This window comes from Prionailurus viverrinus, chromosome A3 (genome assembly GCF_022837055.1).
Source record: "Prionailurus viverrinus isolate Anna chromosome A3, UM_Priviv_1.0, whole genome shotgun sequence".
NCBI lineage: Eukaryota > Metazoa > Chordata > Mammalia > Carnivora > Felidae > Prionailurus > Prionailurus viverrinus.
Genome location: NC_062563.1, coordinates 96,916,971 through 96,939,403, shown reverse-complemented (window position 1 = coordinate 96,939,403; position 22,433 = coordinate 96,916,971). Strand labels below are relative to the sequence as shown.

At 34.8% G+C, this 22,433-nt stretch overlaps 1 long non-coding RNA gene across 1 annotated transcript in view; it reads left to right on the top strand.

Annotated features, from left to right (window-relative positions):
* LOC125162650 (uncharacterized) overlaps nt 1–20,198 on the top strand; it is a 61,247-nt gene extending 41,049 nt beyond the window's left edge. Inside the window, exons 2-3 of the long non-coding RNA XR_007151120.1 lie at nt 14,484–14,614; nt 20,048–20,198. This is a non-coding gene — a long non-coding RNA (uncharacterized LOC125162650). The remainder of the gene's footprint in view (nt 1–14,483; nt 14,615–20,047) is intronic.
* Nucleotides 20,199–22,433: the final 2,235 nt, after the last annotated feature.

The window sequence follows — 22,433 nt, the reverse complement described above, 5'->3', positions numbered from 1 at the left end:
GCAGTGATCAGTCTTAAATGAGCTTTGTGCTACCCAGAGTCTCAGTTAAACTCCTAAATTCAAGAAGTCCACTGAAAGAATTTCCATAGTCTGTAAACTCTCTCAAGATAGTAATCTGTGGCAATTGAAGAGCTTGCCTATTTGTCTCCATACCTCAGGAATAATTCTTTTTAATGACCTGGTGTCTAGTGTCTTGAAAATTATTTTTCGTACAAAAAGTTGTTGTTGTTGTTGTTGTTGTTGTTGTTGTTATTGTTATTTGCAATAGGATAAATCTTATCCATGCTGCTCCATCTTGGAAAGCAATGAAAGTCCTTTCAGCAATATCAGTACAGCAGTATAAAGGATTGGGGAAATTGGTCAGTCTTTTAAATAAATAATATTATATTAGTTAATCTTACTCATACCTCATACCATATAAAGAAATCAACATTTGTTGACTTAAAAAAATTTTACCATGTACATTCTATATTAATATACATACTTAATTTTTAAAAGATTGAGACACAGTGTAGGCATAGAAAAATAAGCTATGAAATCCATATCAGTACAGAACTTCTAATATTATGGAGAAGATGCAGAGAGTAGCCAAAATGGTATGACCTATTTTCTGATTTATTTAACAAATATGAATCAAATACCTTTCAATGAAGTGCTTTTGAGTAACATAAAGAGGATAAATAAGGTCACTGTTCTCTAGAAACTTAGTTGAAATAGATAATAGCTATATAAAAGGTTTTTTAGGTGAGGAGGAAGCAAAATGCTAGCTTTCAAAGAAAAGAAATGCTATTATAGTTGAATTGACCAAGAAAATAGATAAATAATAGAAGACGTGGGTAGATAAGAAGCCATAAGCAAAAAAGTATCAGAGAAGGAATTTGGGTTATTTGGGGTCAGAAATTGGTGTAATATTATATCAAATATTTTGGAATAGAAATTGTGCAAATAAATGTATAAATAAATGCATCGTCGTAGGCACATATATAAAATGAAGGGTTTTATCTCAAATATAATGGCTGGAGTTTTATAAGCTTAATCCATTTGAGCTTCAATGGGAAGCTGATTTGGTATAGGGTTAATTAAGAGGAGATTTTGACAGAGAGCATCAGGAAGGGTATTCAGGAAATGGAAGTTAGAACTCACAAATAATTATTTGGAATTACAAAACCAAAAATAGTTACAGAGTTTGGAAATGGCAAAAAGAAATATATATCTGATTAAAGCAGAGACACGGAGTAAAAATATACATGAGATTAATCAATCAAGAACTAGTAAGTGAATGACAGCTGCATCTTTAGCACTTGGCAAGGTGTGCTCTGGGATACAAATGTGTCCTCATCAATTTTATTCAAGAATTATTGATGCTTATGATGTGCAAGATAGAGAGAACTACTTCAAAGGGCTTAAATCAAGACCAGCAAAGAGGGGCATAAATAATGCAGAGATAGAAGCATTTTAAAGCAGTATCAACTAGGTCCAACTGAGAGGTAGGAATAAATGGTGCTGGGGGAATATACTTGATGGGCTGGAATTGTTAGTACAGATTTCATGAACGAGAAGATATTATTTTATCCAAGCCTAATGTGAGATTTGTATAAGAAAAGTCTTTCAGGTAGAGGAATAAAAAAAAGGGTAAATGATAGGTGAAAAAAGAGTGGAAAAATAACTCACCAGAAAAATGGAAGATGCAAGATTACCAGGATGTAAGAAACAAGAATCAGTCCAGCCCCCTAAACTCTCTATTTCCCTTAAGCTCCTATAGCATTAAACCTCAAGTCCATTTCTGTTGGCCCTCAACTTAAAATGTTCCCTAACTGCTCAGTTTATGGAGCTTATTTCCCCTACCAAGCTAACAATGTCAGTATAGGCACCTACAGTCCATGTATTCCCAAAGTAATATGTTTGGGTTGTAAAGAGTTTAAGCCCTGGAGTTGGACAATGTGCATTAAAATCTCGAATCAACTTCTTGCTAGATAAGTTATCTTGGGCAATTAACTTCATGTTTCTGAGCCTCAGTAAAATATGTTTACCAACCATAAAAATGAGTAAAAATGACTTTATCATTCTCCTAAATGTTGATAGTAATAATATTAACAGTAATATTATTGATGGTTGATAGTATGAATTGATAGTTGATAGTAATAATATTATTCTATCTGTATACTATCTTGTTTGAGGGTTAAGTGACTGGTATAAAGCTTTTGTGAGTATAGTGCCTTGAATAGATATCACTGCCATAATTTTATCACTTGGCACCAAGTGGAATGGTATTTTAGGTTGTATTATCTCTCAAAATAGCAAAACTAATCAGAAAGATGTACCTGCTCAGCTATAGAGAAATTGTTCTATTAATTATGGTATAATCATTCAATGTAGTAATATAATTTTTACATTATAATTATAATTAAATTATATTATTATTGTTCTATAATTATGCAGCCATTAAAAATCACATATCTACTGGCTTTATAACAATATGGGCAAAAGCTCAAAATATGGAGCCAAGACAAAAGATGGAGTACAAAACTCTTTAACCCATATCAATGTTTTTAAAGTCTAGAAAGTAAAATAACATTAGTAGTGATTCCATCCAGGTTATAACTTTGTGAGCAATTTCTTTATTCTTAAATACTATTTTTATTTTCCAAATTATGTTACTCAATGAATGTGCATTAATAAAACATAAAAATACATAAAGTATAATTTTAATTTTTTTTAACATTTATTCATTTTTGAGAGTGAGACAGAGCATGACTGGGGGAGGGGCAGAGAGAGACACAGAATCAGAAGCAGGCTCCAGGCTCTGAGCTTTAAACATAAAGCCTGATACGGGGCTCAAATTCACAAACCGTGAGATCATGACCTGGGCTGAAGTCAGATGCTTAACTGACTGAGACACCCAGGTGCCCCTAAGTACCACTATTTTAAAAGAATACAACTTACCCACAGCATGGAGCTTGAAAAAGGCATCAGAAATCTAATTCTTTGTTGTTTCCGCAGCCTTATTTGCTAAACTTACACATCACTTTCACTCTTCATTCACAGGTACTCAGTTAGTGCTAGCACATACTTTAAATACATCCGCAGGTGTAATTGAACAGAAAAGACAAAATATATTCATGTAAGCACAAAATGCAACATCCTTGAGAAGTATGCAAAATATCCAAAAATCTGTTAATGGCATTGTATCACAATAGGATTGGCAGCTGTGTAAATTCAACTTTCTGATCTATTCTTTAAACTAATTAATTAGAATTCTTGCTGACATATGTTCATGTCGAGGACCACATGTTCACTGCTGATATTCCCACAATAGCTAGTCACAAAGAGTTTCTCATTTGTCTCTCTAGGTTAGGCAGAAAGAGAAAGAAAGGTGAATTCCATAGATTCCAGGTGTGTGAGAAGCAAAGCTAAAATTCAATAAGTTCAACTCAAATATGAGATTATTAGGGAAATTTAGAAAGTAGCAATCTATAAAAGAGAGATGAATTAAAGATGCATTGATTAAAGACAGGGTTTTTAAAATTGTTGTTCATGTTGTTTTGGTTTTTGGTTTTTTTGTTTTGCATACCCATCAGGATTTTAATTAGTTAACATTCATTTTGAATATCTAAGAGGAAGTTGTGGTAAGCAGATTTTCTCATAGGTATTTGACCCCTTTACTACAAATCTCTCACCTTATTTTACAATTTAATTGAGATTATTGACATATTATAATGTGTATCCATTTGAGTTTTGATAAATGTGCACAACTATGCACTACCATAATCAAGTTACAGAACATTTCTGACTTACAAAAAATTGTCTAATGCCTCTTTCAGGTCAAATGACTCCCTCTACCCACCCATACCTTGGGCAACTACTGTTTTGTTTTTTGTCATATAGATTAGTTTTACCTTCTTTAGAGTTAAATGAAAATAGAACTATATAGTGTGTACTCTTGTGTCTAGCTTTGTTCACTCAGCATGTCTTTGAGATTCATTCATATTTGGCTTTATTAGTAGTTCATTCTTTTTTATTTCTAAGTGGTAATTCATATACTTAGGTATTCCACAAATTTCTCTCTTCACCTGCTGGTGGGCATTTAAGCTGTTCTGAGGTAATGACTTTTATGAATGAAGGCACCATGTACATCTGGGTATAAGGCATTATGTGGAAACACATTGTCTTTTCTCTTGAATACTCCATCTAGAAATAGAATTTCTGGGCCATATGGTCAATTTATGTTTATGTTTATGTATTTGGGCACTTTTATCCTTGACATGATGTGATTATTTATGTACACTCTGGGTTCTGTTATATTGTTCTGAAAAGTGTGGATGGTTGCTTTAGTAGGCAATTAATTTGACTAAACACAAATTTAAAAATCTCATGCCTCTGGTGTATGACAGCTAAAATCTCAATTTCTTAAGTCTTATTTCCAATGAGTTTTGTTTTGCCTTATGTAACTATGATTCGTAGATGAACTAGAAATTTGGGCTGGGTTTAAATACAGAAATAGAAGTAACCATTCTCTTGCTTTCTTATTTCTGGTGTTTCCTATGCATACACACTTCTGTACCCAGTGTACTTCCTCTGGTTCTTTCATGCAGAACTGGTCTTTCTATGAGATTTCTAGCTGTCTGACACTGAAGCCTTTGGGATTATCTCTGTCCTTGTGATAAAGTTGCAGAAAAGGGAAAACTTACTCCACGCTTGTCACTTGTTCCAAGTTTTGACTGCCCCTTAAAACTGCTATTTTTTCTTCAGTTGCCAGACTCTGAAGTTGCTTCTGGAATTTTAAAATATTATTTGTGGGAATATTGGCTTACTAAAATGTCATACTTTTATACCAGGTATAGAGAGGATTTTTAAATTGCAAGGATTGAGGATTTTAATTCATATAAGGCTATATTGGTTTCCTTTTTCTTCTCGAAAATTCACTTTTGATAGTTTCTGGTTTTTCAGGGATTTTTTTCATTTTATCTAAAGTTATTATTAAAGTGTTGTTGAAAACACTTCCCTTTTATCTATTTAATATTTATAGCATTGATTTTCAACTGGGAGTGACTTAGCCCCCCTCCCCCAGGAGACATTTGGCAGTGTTTGGAAATGTTTTTGATGGTCAGGACTTGGGTTGCTACTGGCATCTAGTAAGTAGAGGCCAGAGATGCTGCTAAACGTCTTAAAATGTGCACAACAGCATTGCCACAACAAATAATTTTCTGGTCCAAAATAGCAAAAGCCAAAGTTAAGAATGGGGTCTGACGTGATATTCCCTCTTGGATTCCTGATATGATTAGCTTGTTAATTTTATGCATTTTTATCAATCTAGCCAAAATTCATCAATTGTACAAGCTTTTGGTTTCATTGAATTTAATTGTTGTTTGTTTTCTATTTCATTGAATTCCATTCTTGTTTTTATCATTTTATTTCTTCTACTTGAAGTTAAATTTGCCTTTCTTTCTCTACCTTTTATGATGGAAGCTTTGATAACTGATTTTAAATCTTTCCTTTTCTAATATTAACCTTTAAAGCCACGTATTTCCCTGTAAGCACTTCTATAGCATCTCACATATTTTTAATAAATCCAAAATATTTTCTAATTTCTCTTTTGATAGTTTTTTGGCCAACAGATTATTAAAAAGCATGTTATCTAATTTCCAAATATTTGGGGATATTCTAAATATCTTATTGTCGGTTGAGTTCTAGCAAAGTCTGTTCAGAGACAAACTATGTATGATTTCTGTATTATCAGAGACATACTCTCTATGATTTCAATCTTCATAAATTTGGACTGAAAAAAATGTATATTCTTTTGGGTGGGTGAAGTGTTCTATAAATGTCAATTAGGTCAGGTAATTTGATAGATTTGTTCCACTTTTGTATATCCGTACTGATTTTCTGGCTTTTTTTTTAATCACTTACTAAGGGAATAGAGATTAAACCACAGCTATAATTGGAGACTTGTCTATCTCTGGTTTTAATTCTGTTGGTTTTTGTTTTATGTATTTTGAAGCTCCATTATTGCATGCTTGCACATTCAGAATTGTTATGACTCTTATCATCGTGTAATTGTCTTTGTATCCCTGGTAATATTTCTTTTTATGAAATCTATTTTGCCAGATATTAATTTAACCTCTATATCTCTTTCTTTTTCCATTCTTTTACCTTGAACTTATTTTTATCTTCATATTTACAAGTTTTTGTAGACAGGCTAAAGTTCTATTTTAGTTTTTTATTCACAGTGAGAATTTCTTCTTTGTATTTGGACTATTTTATATTTAAGGAAATTATTAATGTTGTTGGTTTTTAAAGGTCAAATTATATTAATTGTTTTTAAATCACCAAAATGCTTTTTGTTTTTTATTTATGTCATCTGGCTTTGTTCCTTTATCTACCTTATCCTGACTTCTTTTGGAGTAATTGCATACTTTTTCAAGATTACACTTTTTCTTTTTCAATTTTTTATTTATATGCTCGTTAATATAGAGTATAACATTGGTTTGAGGAGAATTTAGTGATTTATCACTTACATATAATACCCAGTACTCACCATAACAAGTGTCCTCCTTAATGCCCATCACCTATTTAGTCATTCCTCCCCCCACCTCCCTCCAGCAACCTTCAGTTTGCTCTCTATCATTTTAATCATTACTATTAGTTTATTTGCTATTTATTTTAATTTAGTGGTTACCCTATGGTTTACATTATGCATCTTTAACTTATGAAAGTCTACCTTTAAATAATATACCACATTACATACATAAAACTTTATAACAGTATACTTTCATTCCTCCCGGTCAGTAACCGGTTATTTTTTTTGTTAGTGAAGAACTAAGTCTCATAGAAGTTACTTCCCTATTGGAAGAAGCAGGTGTTTTTTTCTCTTTATTATGGTTCCTTGTTCACAAGCACAAATTAATTTTGTAATGTTCCCTATCATTTATTTTAATGTTTTAGCCATTATTCCATTGTTTCAGAGAGTACTACTTTATACTCTCCAAACCAAGTGAATCTGTAAGCTCTCATTTCAAGAAGTTATCATTAATATATTTCCAGATATATGAAAGTTTTAAATAATAAGATCCATTAAATATCATGTTTAAAATGATAGTGAGGGCATCTCCCAAGTAGTGGAGATTTTAGTTTTCTGTAACCATTGTATTTTCACATTATTCTAGAAATCACATGTTCTACTGGCATTGAGAATTTGGAGATATGAACTTGATATCCCCAAAGGGATATAAAGACATACACCTTGCATATGTTCTACTTTAGTTGATGTTTCCTAAATTTTCTAAAGAAAAAAAGCTCATCTATTTTAATTCTGTTAACCTGCCATAGCATTCAACTACATTAAGGAATGAGCAAAGGTGTTTAAAGGTAGGAAAAACATCCTGTTTATTGACTGTTATTTACTTCTAACTGAAGGAAGAGTTTTGGTTTCGAACTATGTAAAACTGAACACTGCATGATGATAATGGCAGAAGTTCTCAGTAGGCAAAATAATGACTGCTTCATTTAATAGTTGTGTTGGGCACATAGATCTATTGAGAATTCCTAACAATGCCATAGCTCAGTGTCAAGTACACACATTTTGTGGCATCCTGTTCAGTGAGTTCTTAGCTATATCCTTTAAATTACTGTGCAAAAAGACATTCAGGGCAGGAATCTTTGAATATGCTACCATTACCGTTAGGAGCTTTGATTTGTTTACTTCCTGTAGAGTCACCCAATGTAGAAAGGCTGTTAATAATTGAGGCTAATAGCAATAAGTTTATTTCTATGCCAACACTACATAAATTCTTTTAAGTTTATTTATTTATTTTTGACACACACAGAGGGAGAGTGAGTGCATGAGTCAGTGGGGGAAAGGCAGAGAGAGAGGGAGAGAGAGAGAATCCCAAGCAGGCTCCACGCTGTTAGCACAGAGCCAGACATAGGCTCAATCTCACACACCAGGAGATCATGACGTGAGCCGAAATCAAGTGTCAGACACTTAACTGACTGAGCCACTCAAGTGCCCCAACAACATTAAATAAATTAAATCAATTCTCTAAAATATTTGAAAGATATTTCAAAGGACCAATATACAGAATATGTGAAGAATTTATAGAAATAAAAAAAAGTTTGAAAAAACCATAGAAATTGAACAAAGGATAAAAACAGAAGTTTTACAATAGAAAAATGTAAATGACGTAAATTTATAATGGTGATCAAAAAATGCAAATTAAAGTGGTAACTAAAATAGTAACTAATAGTAACTAATAATAAATGAGTTTTCCCTCATTATTAGATCAACAAATTTTTAAAGAGACAGAATATTATCAAACATATGGAAAATGGTTATCTTCACTCATTGTGGTTTAGAAAATAGTTTGTTATGGCTCTTTTAAGGGAAATTTGGCATTATAAAGCCAAAAGAAAAATTGAATTCTTTGTTCTCTGGATGCTTTGTCCAGAGGGAAAATGTCAGGTGCAAATGAGGTGACACAAACTATAAAGAAGCTTATAAATGAAGAATGACCAACATCTTGTTTAGTTAGAAGGAAAAATAATCAGAAATCAAACTTAGAGCATACAGGATTTCAGTTACTGAATGATTTATAGATACAAACGGTATCCAACATTTGCACTTCTGGTCCAGCTCTGGAAACTACTACCTGGGCTTACATCCCCATCTCTTTTTACCATGTCACTTATCATGCCTCAATTGCAGTATTTTTATCTATAATTGGAGATAATCATTCTACCTTACTTTTATTGTAAAGATTAAATGAGACACAAAATACTTAACATAGAGCTTGACACATAATGAGCACTAAATACATGTTACTTATCATTATTATACTTAATATCCTACAGTAATGATTCATTCTGTACATAAATATATATGTGTAAAGATGCTTTTTGAGTCATTGCTGATTATTTGAAAAATGTTAACAAACTATGTGACCATCAATAGGTTAATAGCTAAATAAATGACCACATATCTGAAATGTTTCATAAAATACCAAAGTGAGTTTTTATGTGAAAACGTCAAGTCACAAAACAAAATGTGTAGTATACAAAGGATATTTATGTGAAAAATTATTTGTATTCATACATAACATGTATGTAGTGCATAAAGAACTATCAGGAATGGTATGCCTCAAACTATAAACACTAGTTATCTGTAAACAAAGGAGAAGGGGTGAAATGGCTGTTTAATACCATGTTTTGTACCTTTCAACACAATAAAAATCTATTCACATATCCTTTGTGTAATTAAGAAACAAAATAAACCCAGCATCTCTGAGCACTCCCACTGCTCTCTCCTCTTGGTTCTCTGATGCTCAGACTGCTTTTGCTTGGGTCATAAACTTCAGCTTGTGTTATGTGTCTCACCCTTGTTTGAAAGTTATGTTCATAGTGACTTTTCCACTTTTGATCCTTTCCTCGATACAAGCTCCATATAGAGTTCTGGGCAAGAGACTCTTGAAATGAATTAATTACCTGACGGTGACCAACTGGTTCTAGTTTGCATGGGACTTCCTTGGTTTTGGCAGAAAAAAGTTGTCATTCTTTACCAGACCCTACTCCTTATACCTTCATCTCCAAAAGCATCATGTCAAAGATGATAGTAATGATATATTTTCAGAAAGACATTTTAAAAAATTAAATACATCTTCTTCTTTGGACACCATCTCTATTCCTTTTCTCACTGTTTTATAATATAGATATCATAACCTACTCTGCATCAGTTTGCAGCACAGCAAAATTTGTGTGTCTTACTTTCCTCTAGAATTTCAAAAGTAAATCAAAGATTTGGAAAGTGAGTGCCCTGGAAGATACGCTTATAAAATTGCTGTTTACGTGTGTCCCTATGTATGGCTCGGAGCTAGAATGACCCCATGGACCATTGGTAATAATAGAAAGAAAGAAGAAAAATGTCCTGCCAAGTAGAAATAATACATTTTGCAAAAGTGGCTTTTAGTAAATATCCACTTCCTTCCAATTTCTTCACCTATAAAATGCTTTGACATGAATGTAGTCCCCAGAAAGCCCAAAATCTACAATTATGTCTTTGGCTGCTTCTTTGAAGGGTGAAATGCCAGGTGCAAATAAGGTGACAAGAGAGAGCATAAGTTTTTCTTAGGGTTGACATTCTGTTTAGTTAGAAGGAGAAATGTATTGTTGTTTTTTTAAGCTTTCAGTTACATTTATTCTTTTAATAAATTCTCCATCTGTGTTTACTGTTTTCTTGGCTTGTGCTAGATACTAAAGATACAACAAGAAATATGATTAACATGGTTCCTAATCTTAATGTGCCTAATGTCTAGTGGGAGACAGGCTTTGGATAAGCAGTTATAATAAGATGTGGAAAGTGTGCTTATATGCAAAATATAGAATGTGTCTTCGAGCTCATAGGAGGGACACCAAATTTAAGATTCTATCAGACTAGTCTTTAGAAGCAGAAAATAATATTTGGGATTGAAGGGATTTTAATTATTGTATTAGTCTGGATTCTTCAGAAAAACAAAACCAATAGAATAGGTATATATTCCCTTACACACATGCGTGCACACACACACACACACACATACACACACACACACATATCCTCACACAATTATGGAGGCCAAGATCTGCAATTGGCAAGCTGAAGACCTTGGAGAGCTGATAGTATAGTTCTATCCTGAGTCGATAGGCCTGAGAACTAGGAGAACCCGTGGTATAACTTCTAATCCAAGTCCAAAGGCAGTAGAAGACTAACGTTTCAGTTCAAAGACAGGCAGAGAGAAAGAATTTTTCTTATTCAGCCTTTTATGTATTCAGGCTTTCAGTGGATTGGATGAAGCCCACCTATATTGGGGGGGGGCAATCTATTTTACTTAGTCTGCTGATTTGAATGTTAATCTCATCTAGAAACACCATTATAGACACACACAGACATATTGTTTAGCCAAATACCTGGGCACCCTGTGACGCAGGTCACATTCATACACAAAATTAACTATCATAGAAATCATATGGCTTAGAACCTTGTTTTACTAATGAGGCCAAGGTAGATAATGTAATTTGGCCAATGACACAAGAGATTGGAAAGCAGGTTTTCTGTTTCCAGGCTAGTATCTGTTCCACGGAAACGTAGGAAAAAATTGTTTTCAGTATTATAGTCTCTGTGGGCACAGAACTCCTTACCTCACAGATTTCACTTCTTTAGTGCTCACATGGAACTTGCCTCTTTGACAAAGCCTGTATTATGGACCAAGGGTGATGTTTTTTATCTTCATCCAACCATGAGTTCTAATTCCTCAGGGCCTGGCTTTCTGAATGAAATTTAGTATCAAATCCATTTAGTATTATCCACAAGTGTATATCCACAAGTGTATAAAAGTGTATATTATCCACAAGTGTATAAAAGTCTAGGGGCTTTTTCAAAATATATATTCCTGGTCCCTGGGTCTAGTAGTTTGGTTTAAGTCTGATAGATCTTTCAAATACCTTTCAAATATACAACAGATCAGGTCACTACCTCTACTGCACATATGACTGGCTCCAGTGGAAAATTCATGGGATTCATATGTAGTCCTTGCTGAGGAAATGTTGTATCCCTAAAGCCTCAACATGCTAGCATTTTATCAAACCCCTACCATGTTTTCTCTGCCCTCAAGATGAATTTCTTTCTTTCTTTATGTTCTCCTACAAGAGGTTAAGTATAGACACTTTCCTAGCAGCCAACTTAATAGTCAATGATCTCTACCTTCTGTTACAAGGATTCAGTGACAGAACTGTATCCCTACCGGGATTCAGACATGACTCTCTGTTTCAGAGAATCTGGTGTTATGGGATTATAAGCAATAGGTTTGCATGGATACTTTGATGATTACTCTTTCTGTTTAGCAGAATTGGGGGGACTAGTAGATCTATGGCAATAGTAGAAGTGTTCTGGACCAGTTATGAGATAGCTTCAGGGACCTTGAGTAAAACTTGAGGAAGAGGCTCAGTAAGGACTGGAGAATCTGGGACAGTAAAGTTGCAGAGGCAATGCATTGAAATCAACATATTATTTAAACAGGGCCTATGGTAGGTGGAATAATGGTGCCTCAGAGATAACTACACGTGTATCCCAGAACCTATGGATATGCTAGTTTACATGTCAACAGGGATTTTGCAGATGTGATCCTCATTATGCAGGTGGGCTGAATCTAATCACACGAGTGCTTAAAAACAGAAGAAGACCTTTCCCTGCTACAGTTAGAGAGAGGTGGTTAGGATAAAGGTCAGAGAAATGCAAGGTTGCTGGCTTTGAAAATAAATGTAGGGACCAGGAGTCAAGGAATATAGGCAACCTCTACAAGCTGGAAAAGGCAGGGAAATGGAATCTCACCAAGATCCTCTAAAAAGGAATACAGCCTGGCCAGCACCATGATTTTAGTCCGCTTAGAACCATGTCAGACTTCTGACATCCAGAATTTTAAAATAATAAATTTGTATTATTCAAGCCAATAAGTTCATGGCAATTTGTTACAACAATAAAAAACTAATACAAAGTCTTTAACCAAGTATGATATTTTATGTCAAGATTAAGATAGAACTACTGGAAGACATCCCCCTCCTGGTAAAAAAAAAAAAAAGTCCCTGTCCTGTTGTATAAAACTGTTTTCCAAGTTTCTTTTTGTTTCTTTTTAAAGTTTATTTATTTATTTTGAGAGAGACAGAGGCAGTGTGAGCCAGGGATGGGCAGAGAGAGAACCCCAGGCAGGCTTATCCAATGTGGAGCTTGGAACCCATGAACTGTGAGATCATGACCTGAACCAAAACCAAGAGTCAGATGCTTAACTGACTGAGCCACCCAGGCACCTCTTCTTTTCCAAGCTGTTTTGATGGTTTGAGTTTAACCTGACTGCAGAGCTTCTCATGCCTGCTAGCTCTGACTATAAAGGAGCAGGGTGTGGCCTCAACCCCTGTATTTTCAGCACAGAGCACCAGGCAGAACAGCTGTGGGTCTCATCCACACCTTCTCATAAAGTTGAACTGATGTCATGAACAATCAGAACTATTTTCAATTGAGTGCATTTGGGGAGGTTGTTCTCAAACGACAAATTAAGTCAAGTTATTCATACTAAACTAGGAACATGAGGGCAGGAAGCTCCACAGTTGGAAGTCACATTAGGAGCTCTGTTATGTTCTACAGCCTGGTGAATGTATGTCCGCTTGGTGTAAACTCTTTTCTATCCAGAGGTAGCATGTGTACCCTATGGGATTTCATTTTGTGTACCCTGAATTGTACATAACAATCAGAGAGATACATTTAAACAGTAGAGGTTGCACACATCTTTGTATTCAATGAAAATTTGCCTTACACAGTGTAGGTAGGGGAGATGAAGACATGAATCTGCTCTTTCCAACTTGTTCTCTGTACTGAATCAGCCTTTTACAGTGTAAGCATCTCATCCTGCTGAATATCATTTTACAATTTTCATTTAAATCATGGCCCCTAATCATAAACCAGCTACTTTAACAGGTACTTAATCAAAGGCATTCTTTCAGGGTTGATTTTATCTTGATGCTATTGTTTCCTTATATAATGACCATAGAAACTTAACTCTAAAGGAAGATTCATCAATGTATGTGTGTGAACACACATGTCTCACAAGGTCCCTAAATTCCAAGGACTTCCTATCTAGTTGCAAGGAACCAGCACATAAAATATTTAAATAACAACAGAAGTGTTAATATGCTCCATAATGGGAAATGTGGTCAGAGCGCCCTACTGAATTTCAGATGATAGAGTTGCTATTGCTGTACTAATCAGCAAAGGCCATTATGGAGGAATCTAGCATATAAACAGGTGTTGCTTTATCTCTTCTGTTTAATATGCAACTTATATGTTAATTTGTTTTATGTTTTTGGGGAGCCTGGGTGGCGCCGTCGGTTAAGCGTCCGACTTCAGCCAGGTCACGATCTCACAGTCCGTGAGTTCGAGCCCCTCGTCGGGCTCTGGGCTGATGGCTCGGAGCCTGGAGCCTGTTTCCGATTCTGTGTCTCCCTCTCTCTCTGCCCCTCCCCCGTTCATGCTCTGTCTCTCTCTGTCCCAAAAATAAAAAAAAAATAATAATAAATGTTTTATGTTTTAATCTGAACTTAAAATGTTTTAGAGGCTACCATGTATCATGTGTTGTACTAGTTTCTTTGTAGATAGCAAATAAACATTAGTAGGCAAATTATTATTATTATTATTATTATTATTTGTTATTATTATTATTATTATCCTTTATTTTTTTTTATTCTCACAGTACGTGTGGAATGGCTAGATTCTACAAAAACTCGCCTCTGGCCCTGTCAATTTAGAAGTGACATTATGCATAGATAGAGGCAGAATAGCCGACTATGACATGTAGCTTACACCTAGAATGATATTTATATCCTCTAAAAGACCCCAGGTATCTCCACAAATATGATCTCAATTCATTCTCAAAATCCTCTAACATTAGTGATTTTTCCTTTTATTATAGACCTTTGATCCTTTTACTGATCTGATGTAAATCACCTTGAGTGTCATAGTTATTTACACCTCAGAGTGAAGGAAGAACCTGACAATTGATGGACAAAAACAAGAGTTGAAGACATGAGTACTTGGATGCAGGTGTGAACTGACTTTGATAAAGGAGGAAAAGGAAAGAAAGAATAAATTTGAGATCTCTAAAAACTCTTTTCTCTTGCTTTACCTTTACCAAGAATTCCCTTGCTTAAAAACAAATGCAGTTAGACTTTTCAATGGATGCAACTTAAAAAACCCTGAAAGATAGCCTGAAATAAAATAATAAATGTCGAGAAGATGATGGATGCATGAAGAGCCCTGAATCCAAATGGTACCACATTCCATTTATCTGAAATGATTCATAGTCAGGATTACCAGACTGTAACAGGTGGCTACTTTTAAATACAGATGCTAAATGTCATACCTGCAGATGGTTCATCAGTAGAACATGTAAAAAACATCTTAATTATATATTATGAAGTCTTTTCATAAAAAATTAAAAGATAGGCATTCATTATGCTTGTTTGAGTTATATCACTGAGTACAGATGCTGTTATGAGTTAGCTGGTGCTTTAATCAAAACAAGTATCAGTGGATCAATTTAATGATATGAAAGTTCTGACTTAGGTTGAAAAGTTTCTGGCAATGCAAATTTCTTGCAGTTTCCTGATTTATGCATCAAAAGAGAGGGCTCTCCTTCACCAGAATCCCACATCGGTATGTGTTAGAGTAAAGAAAAAGATACTCAGCTAGTTATCCTTAAATAGAAGCATTTCAGATTGACTTGGAATACTCCTGGAGGCATATCACACCTGAAGCCTAAAACTGGAAACATTTAATTCCTTACATGGACTTTGGAATCATTGTGGCTGATTTATAAAAGAGCAGAGGTCACTCATGCACGCATATACTTTATAGTCAAATTATTTTTTGTTTTACTATGTCTGGCCAATTTGTGCAATAGACATTGCTGGAATGACTTACTATTGCCACTCAAAGATAGAGATTTAATTCAATTTAGCATATTAAAAAAGTGTGTTAGACTCTGAATGTGATTCCTCATAGAGATAGCTCTCCAAATGTTGTGAGACTCAGCAAATCCTCCTGGATTATATATGGCCCCAGGTGATATCAATAGTGTATTTGTTAACTTATTATTCTCATTACCTGATATATTCATGTCTCACTTCATCATAATGAACAATAGATGTTTAAAGCCCGCCTATAATACAGTGTTAAATCCTCTAGATCCATTGCCTTGTCTGAGAAATAAGGGAAAAATGAAAGCTGTGTGTGTTATTGTTTAGGTGTGTGTGTGTGAGAGAGAGAGAGAGAAAGAGAGAGAGAGAGAGAGAGAGAGAGAGAGAGAGATCTTTAGACATATTTTCATAAACTAAAAGTGCCTTTTAAATACAAGGTTTACTATGATTGGTTTTGACATAAAATCAAATCTAAGGGAACTTCCTTAGAGCTCTGAGCAAGTTGACTTGCAGGCAGGAAGCTCAGAGTCAACCCTGCCAGGAATTAAGAGTAGATGCCTGGAAATTTCTCTAAGGGAAGTACTACTATTTCTTTCTTGTCCTCCTATTTTTGGTTAAAATGAGAAAGCAAACAGAACACTGCGTTTTTAATTATGATGACATAAACAATATAACGACATTAAAAAGTAAACCACTACAGAATCTAAAAATGAAAAGTAGAAGTATTCCAAATTCACTGTTCCCATCTCCCAGAAGTACCACTCTAAAGTGTTTCTTGTATATCCTTCTTGTAACTTTCCTTGCAAAGCAAGCACATATATTTACATATCTACTGATATTTATAAACCTTTCCTTTACATATATAGTAGGATGCCTCACCAGAAGAAATGCATGCCAGAATTTCAATTTGTATTTTTTATTCTTACTTGCCAAGAGATGTACAAGCTATTTCACCATATTAACATAAACAGATAATCACCTTATAATCACAAACAGTGAGTAGATGTACAGTGAATTGACTGATTGTCTAAGGAAGTGAGGTATAATAAATTTCTATACTTTGAAGCTGTCCTACTACCTTAGTAGCTGTGGAACCAGATGGGTTTTCTAGGTCTATGAGGTGGCAAATTCTGGAACCTATATCAGTACAGCCCTCTGAGATCCACCTTATACTTGGGGGGCTTGCAGTGAATTTAAGAGAAAAGATAGATTATAATAACTCAACTTGGGGAAGTCAGGCTTATCACTTTTGTGGAAGAGAGATTGGCATGTGCTCACAGTGGTCAGAGGCAAGCTTCATCTGTTGAATCATGCATGTCCAGACTTAAAGTAAGATAATGGTGAAGTACATGAACACATGTTTTCACTGGAGAGGATCACAGGCATTCCAAAGGTAAATCTTAGAATTCATGATAATAGGGCATGTGAAGGGTTGCATAATTAACTAACACAAATAAGATTTCACCTTCTCTCTTAATGGGCAACTCATCTGTCAAGAATGTAAGTAACAACAGGGATCTGTTTATTCTGACCTATTGCTAATTCTCTGAACAAATGACATACATTTTAGCTGGTTTAACAGTTAAAAGTTAAAAGTTCTGTTCATGCTTGTGTAGCAAATTTGGGATCATACTATCCTCAGATCATTACAAGTTTCTTTTCTCACTTCAAATGCCTCCCATATCTTCTCACATCAGCACATGCACATCCGTACTTCTTTATTCTCAATTGCTGCATAATCTTCACATTGTGCAAAAGTATCATGAATTACTTTTAAAAATCCTGATTGTCATTTAAATTGTTTTCAGTTCTTTGTGAATACAAACAATGCTGCAATGGCCATGCCCATACATGTATTTATGTTAATGTAATCCACAGACTAAATTCCCAGCAGATGAATCCTTGGGCAAAGAGATAATGCATTTTCAGTTTGATAGCTATTGCCAAATGGTACTCCAAATGATTGTATCCATTTATACACCCAGCAATGATATGTGAGAGTCAGGATTTCTTTCTAAGTAGTGAAACATTGCAGATGCGGTCTAAAAGTTCTGAATAATGTTACTTAAGGTCAAGATTACCCATCTCAAAACACCTACACTCCCCAACCCTACAAAGCCTTGATCCAAGTCAATTCTTTCTGCACTGTGAAGAGATGAAGTGGATGTTTTCTGCTTAGGTCTTTATCTCCAAGGGCTAAATTTAGCCCCAAGTATATTTTTCTTATGAAAGCAGCTGCTGTTTTGTTGTTGTTGTTGTTGTTGTTGTTTGGAATTTTTTTTTTAATTTTTGTAAGCACCTACACTCACAGTTTTGCAGGCACAAATGTCAAGAAGGTGTGTGGCCTACCTACTGATTCACACCTCTGTTTGAGAAAACCACCTCCAAGCAGTCTAAGGTGTTGGCCTAGTGCTACTTGGACACTACCCCTTCTTACCCACTCCCCCTTAACACATCCACACACAGGTACTGCTCACACCTACTCATTTGTGGCATCTCAAGTTAATCCTGTCAATTCATTTACTTGTCACATAGGCATGAGAAAATAATATCACTAGGAAAGAAACTGTCATTAGTGAGGTGATACATTTCTAGATGCTTTTTAAGCAGGGGAAGAGGACAGTTTCAGAATACTTGCACAGACAAGTATTTAGATCAAATTTAGCCAAAATGATCTCTTTCCTATCAAAATCCATCCAGATTTAGTTGCTTCAGGCATGATTATTGCTCATGTCACATACTTTCTTTTCCATCTGGAATTTTCCCCTTTCACTTGATGGTAATCAAAAGAGTAGCTATCCTATGTGTAGAAGAACATATAAAAGAAATTTGGGGAAACACTGCTGGGTTTGCTGTCTAAGAAGGTGAATCTGCATGAAGACCATTTCACCTCCTGTCTTTGACTTGAAATATTTGGCATCATTATAGCTCTACTGAACTTCTTACCATAATGCTCCACCAGAACAAGTGTGATGGTTAGGATCTGAATTCCCTTATTATATCTAGGATATTAGAGAGTTACTTCACCCACAGTCAGACAAAATTTTGAGCACTGGGGATACTGAATGAAACAGACAAGTTTTCTGCTCTTGTGGAATTTATACTATGGGAGTAAAGGCATTAAGTTATGGAGTAATTAATGCAATTTTACATAGAGAAAGAACGTGAAAGTAAAATAGGATAATGTAATACTTTGGTCCAGGCTGTGTAGAGAACAACATAAGAGGGGAGCATGATGAGCAGTGGTGAAAGGAAGATCACATAACATAAGGTTAGAGAGAAAGCTGGACCAGCTCATAGAGGACCACAGCAAGGAGGGTGGATATTAGCTATTATGAATACAGGCTCATAGTATTGTCAGATCCAACTGGAACAATTTGGTAAGTGCCTGCATATTTTCTTGCCTTCCAATATTTTTAGGCCATATTTCTCATGATTAATATGAAGGCTTTCTTCCTTTCCAGGTTTATATTACCTATTTGCTCTGAACATGGCCTCTAACCCACGTTAAGTTTTGGTACCTTGGTGATGATAGAAATTTAATCCACCTGGAAAGTCTTCATATGCATTGCCTGATACCACAGAGCACAATGTGCGAAGAATGTATAAAAAAAATTAAACATTTTTGATGATACCTCTGAAAACATTTTTTTTCCTCTGAAGTGGCACTGAAGAGCAAATTAAAAGACTCATATTTCCACACTTTGTTGCCATTTTATCATGAAATGTGTATTGTTAGGGAGAGAGAAAAGACGGAACTGGGAAGTTATTGTCAAAGGTTATCCAAGGTGAAAAGTTATCCTTACTTCAGTTAAAAGATGTTCCTTTGAGCCAGGCTTGAGCCACTGGTCTGTTCTCATGATGTTATTAGCATCATATGGTCAATAAATTATGTATGGTCTTTTGAGGCAGAACTTTACTGATCCTTTCTGTATTATTTCAGACCCTTAGGAGGTGATATATTAGGAGGATATATATTAGGAGCACAGAGTAATAAATATGAGGTGGCTGAGTGCCACCTCTACTGAGTGCTTGTCAGTCTTTTCTTCTCACTGCTTATATTATGGTCACCATTAATAATATCCTACTCGGTGAATATCTTTACATATATAAAAGGAAGATGCAAATCCTATCTCTCCATAATTTTTAGAAAACTATAAAGGTGTAGAAAACCAAACTGACTACTTAAAGTTTATCAGACACTTGTTAGAGAAAATGCACATATTCTAGCAGAGGTTGATTCCCTTCTTCATATACATGTAGCCTTCTAAACTACTGAATTTACCAACAATTATGTAGCATCTTCAAGAGGCTGACAGCATGTCACCTTATGCCCCTGTCTCTCCCTTCTCTACCTAAGTGCTCTTTCTGTCACTATAAAATCTTTCTCCATTGTAATCAACCACAATTTATAAATATAGAAATGTAAGGGAGTTAATACTGCAAAAGTCAAGAGTGAACCAATAGAGAATAAAAATCACTCAAATGTCTGGCTGTTGGCTCCATGTTAGCTATGGCAATGGTGGGGTAACTTGGCCATGTGTCTCTTTTTATTTAGCAGGCAAGCCCAGGATCATTTCCATGATGGTGGATTGTAGTGTTCTCAAGAGAGGATAAGAGGACAGTCCTCACTGCGCTAACACTTTCGAGCTTATGCCATTTGCTAAAGAACACTTTTAGCCATTTGCTAAAGAAAAGCTCATATCCAATTCAAGTGATGGTGAAGTAGATTACACTCCATCTCTTAATGAAAGGCACTAAAATGTCATGTGGCAAAGAGACATGCATAAAAGGATGAGTTCAACTTGTGGCCATTTTTGTTTGTTTGTTTTGGCCACAGGCCATACTTTTAGAGCAATAATAAAATAATAAAATGTTCAATAATAAAAATGATAGCAAATACCATTTTCTTCATTTTTACTTTAATAATAATAATTTTAATTTTTACTGGTGTGTATGATATTGGTTATAGGATAAAATATTGTTTCTCAAAATATCTCCCTGATATTTTATAATTCTATTACTGTTCTCTTTTTCCTTCTATGACTACTGTTTCTAGATCTAACTACTTAATTTATCTTAGTCATCCTTATATTTCACTAAACTTTGGTATCTACTTGGTTTCTTTCTTGGCCTTTTTCCTACATAGATTTTCTTGAAAAGCCCTCATTTACTATAGGGTTTCAAATATATTATTTATAAAATAATTTCCAAATATTTATCCTATTCCAGATATACTCTAATGTCCAATTTTCTAAACTACTTAATGGACATTTCTGCTTATATAATATTTTGTTAATTAAAATTGAGGAAGTCCAAAAACGTATGTTCTTATGCTTTCTCCACTCTGTTCTGAGTCATAATTTCCAGATGCTGAAATTTAAACTTTATTCACATTATTTTTTTCTCTCCTTCTTTCATATACAATTTCACCTATTAAGAAATGATCAAAGGGTCTACTTTGGGCATTGTAATAGATAGCCAGTGGAGCTGACTTACTTTACAACAATATAGGAACTCCTAAAATTTACTATTATTATTTTTTTAATGTTTATTTACTTTTGAGAGAGAGAGGCAGAGCACAAGCGGAGGAGGGACAGAGAGAGAGGGAGATACAGAATCCAAAGCAAGCTCCAGGCTCTGAGCTGTCAGCACAGAGTCCGACACGGGGCTTCAACCCACGAACCTCGAGATCATGACCTGAGCCGAAGTCAGACGCCCAACCTACTGAGCCACCCAGGTGTCCCTGAGCTCCTAAAATTGAACCCAGAAATGTCCTGGTCCAAATCCTCACTAATGTTCTCATAGTCAACTTTCCTTTCATTTATTGGCAATACCCCAATATATGTCAGATAATATTCCCACTTTCTCTAATTTAGTAAGAGCCCATTTCTATTGCTTTTTAACCTAAGAATTCTGGCTAACTTAACAACTGTAAGTAAACAATTGATATAGTCAATCGATCCTCAAAGATCCTATTTTTCATAGTTTGGAATTTAAAAATAGGTGAAATACAGTGAAAATCCTATGTACATAGTGAGGCTAGGAAACTGACAGTGCATGTTGAATGATTCTTATTTGTATGAACCTAAGATAAAGTCACCATTGAAACTTTGAGGAAGTAAGATAGGTGTTCCCATTCCACCTATTTAAAGTAAATGAGGAGTTAAAAAAAAAAAAAAAAGATAGAATGGTTGTTTCTAAATGGCATTAAATAACTGGGCAAGAAAAAACAAACTTTAACCTTAAAATCCTTGCCTCAGGTCAGGAACTGAAACTGGGAAAGTATGAGATACACTGAAATAATTTCTTATTCCTTATAACTGCAGGCTGGAACTCCCAAAAACCAAGGTCACAGAGTCATTCTGTGGGTTAATGAATTACAACTCTAGTTGAATGCACAACATTGTCAAATCTCTTACATGAAAGTCAAGATCCTGATTTTTTTTAAGTTATAACCTAATAATTGTAATCAGAATTTCTTGGAGGGCCCAGAGGACTTCTGAAATGTTGTCCAAAAGAGCTGCCTTGCTTGAGGAGGTCATGACCCTCTTTTCATTACTGTTCACTTGGAAACAGGAATTTGCATTCAAAATTGTGTACAGAGTGAAAAGCAGAATCAAAGTTATATCCAAGAAGAAATACGTAGTTTATTAATTTATATTATTAAAAATAATGGATTGATTTAGTGGATGCTTAATTAAGGAAGTAAGGTCATTATTTTTAATCAGGGTCAATTTGTTGAGATATCTACACTTATAGCACATTCCATATTAAATAAGGTGTTGATGCATTGGCTGCTTTATTATTTTTTTAACAGTTTGCTAGATTGGCCAATGAAACTTCAGTTTATAGCTAACCTACAAAAATGACTTATGAGGTCAGAGAAAAATTGGCATAATGTAGGCAAAGATTTGTAAATGTTTGTGAAATAGGAATATTGT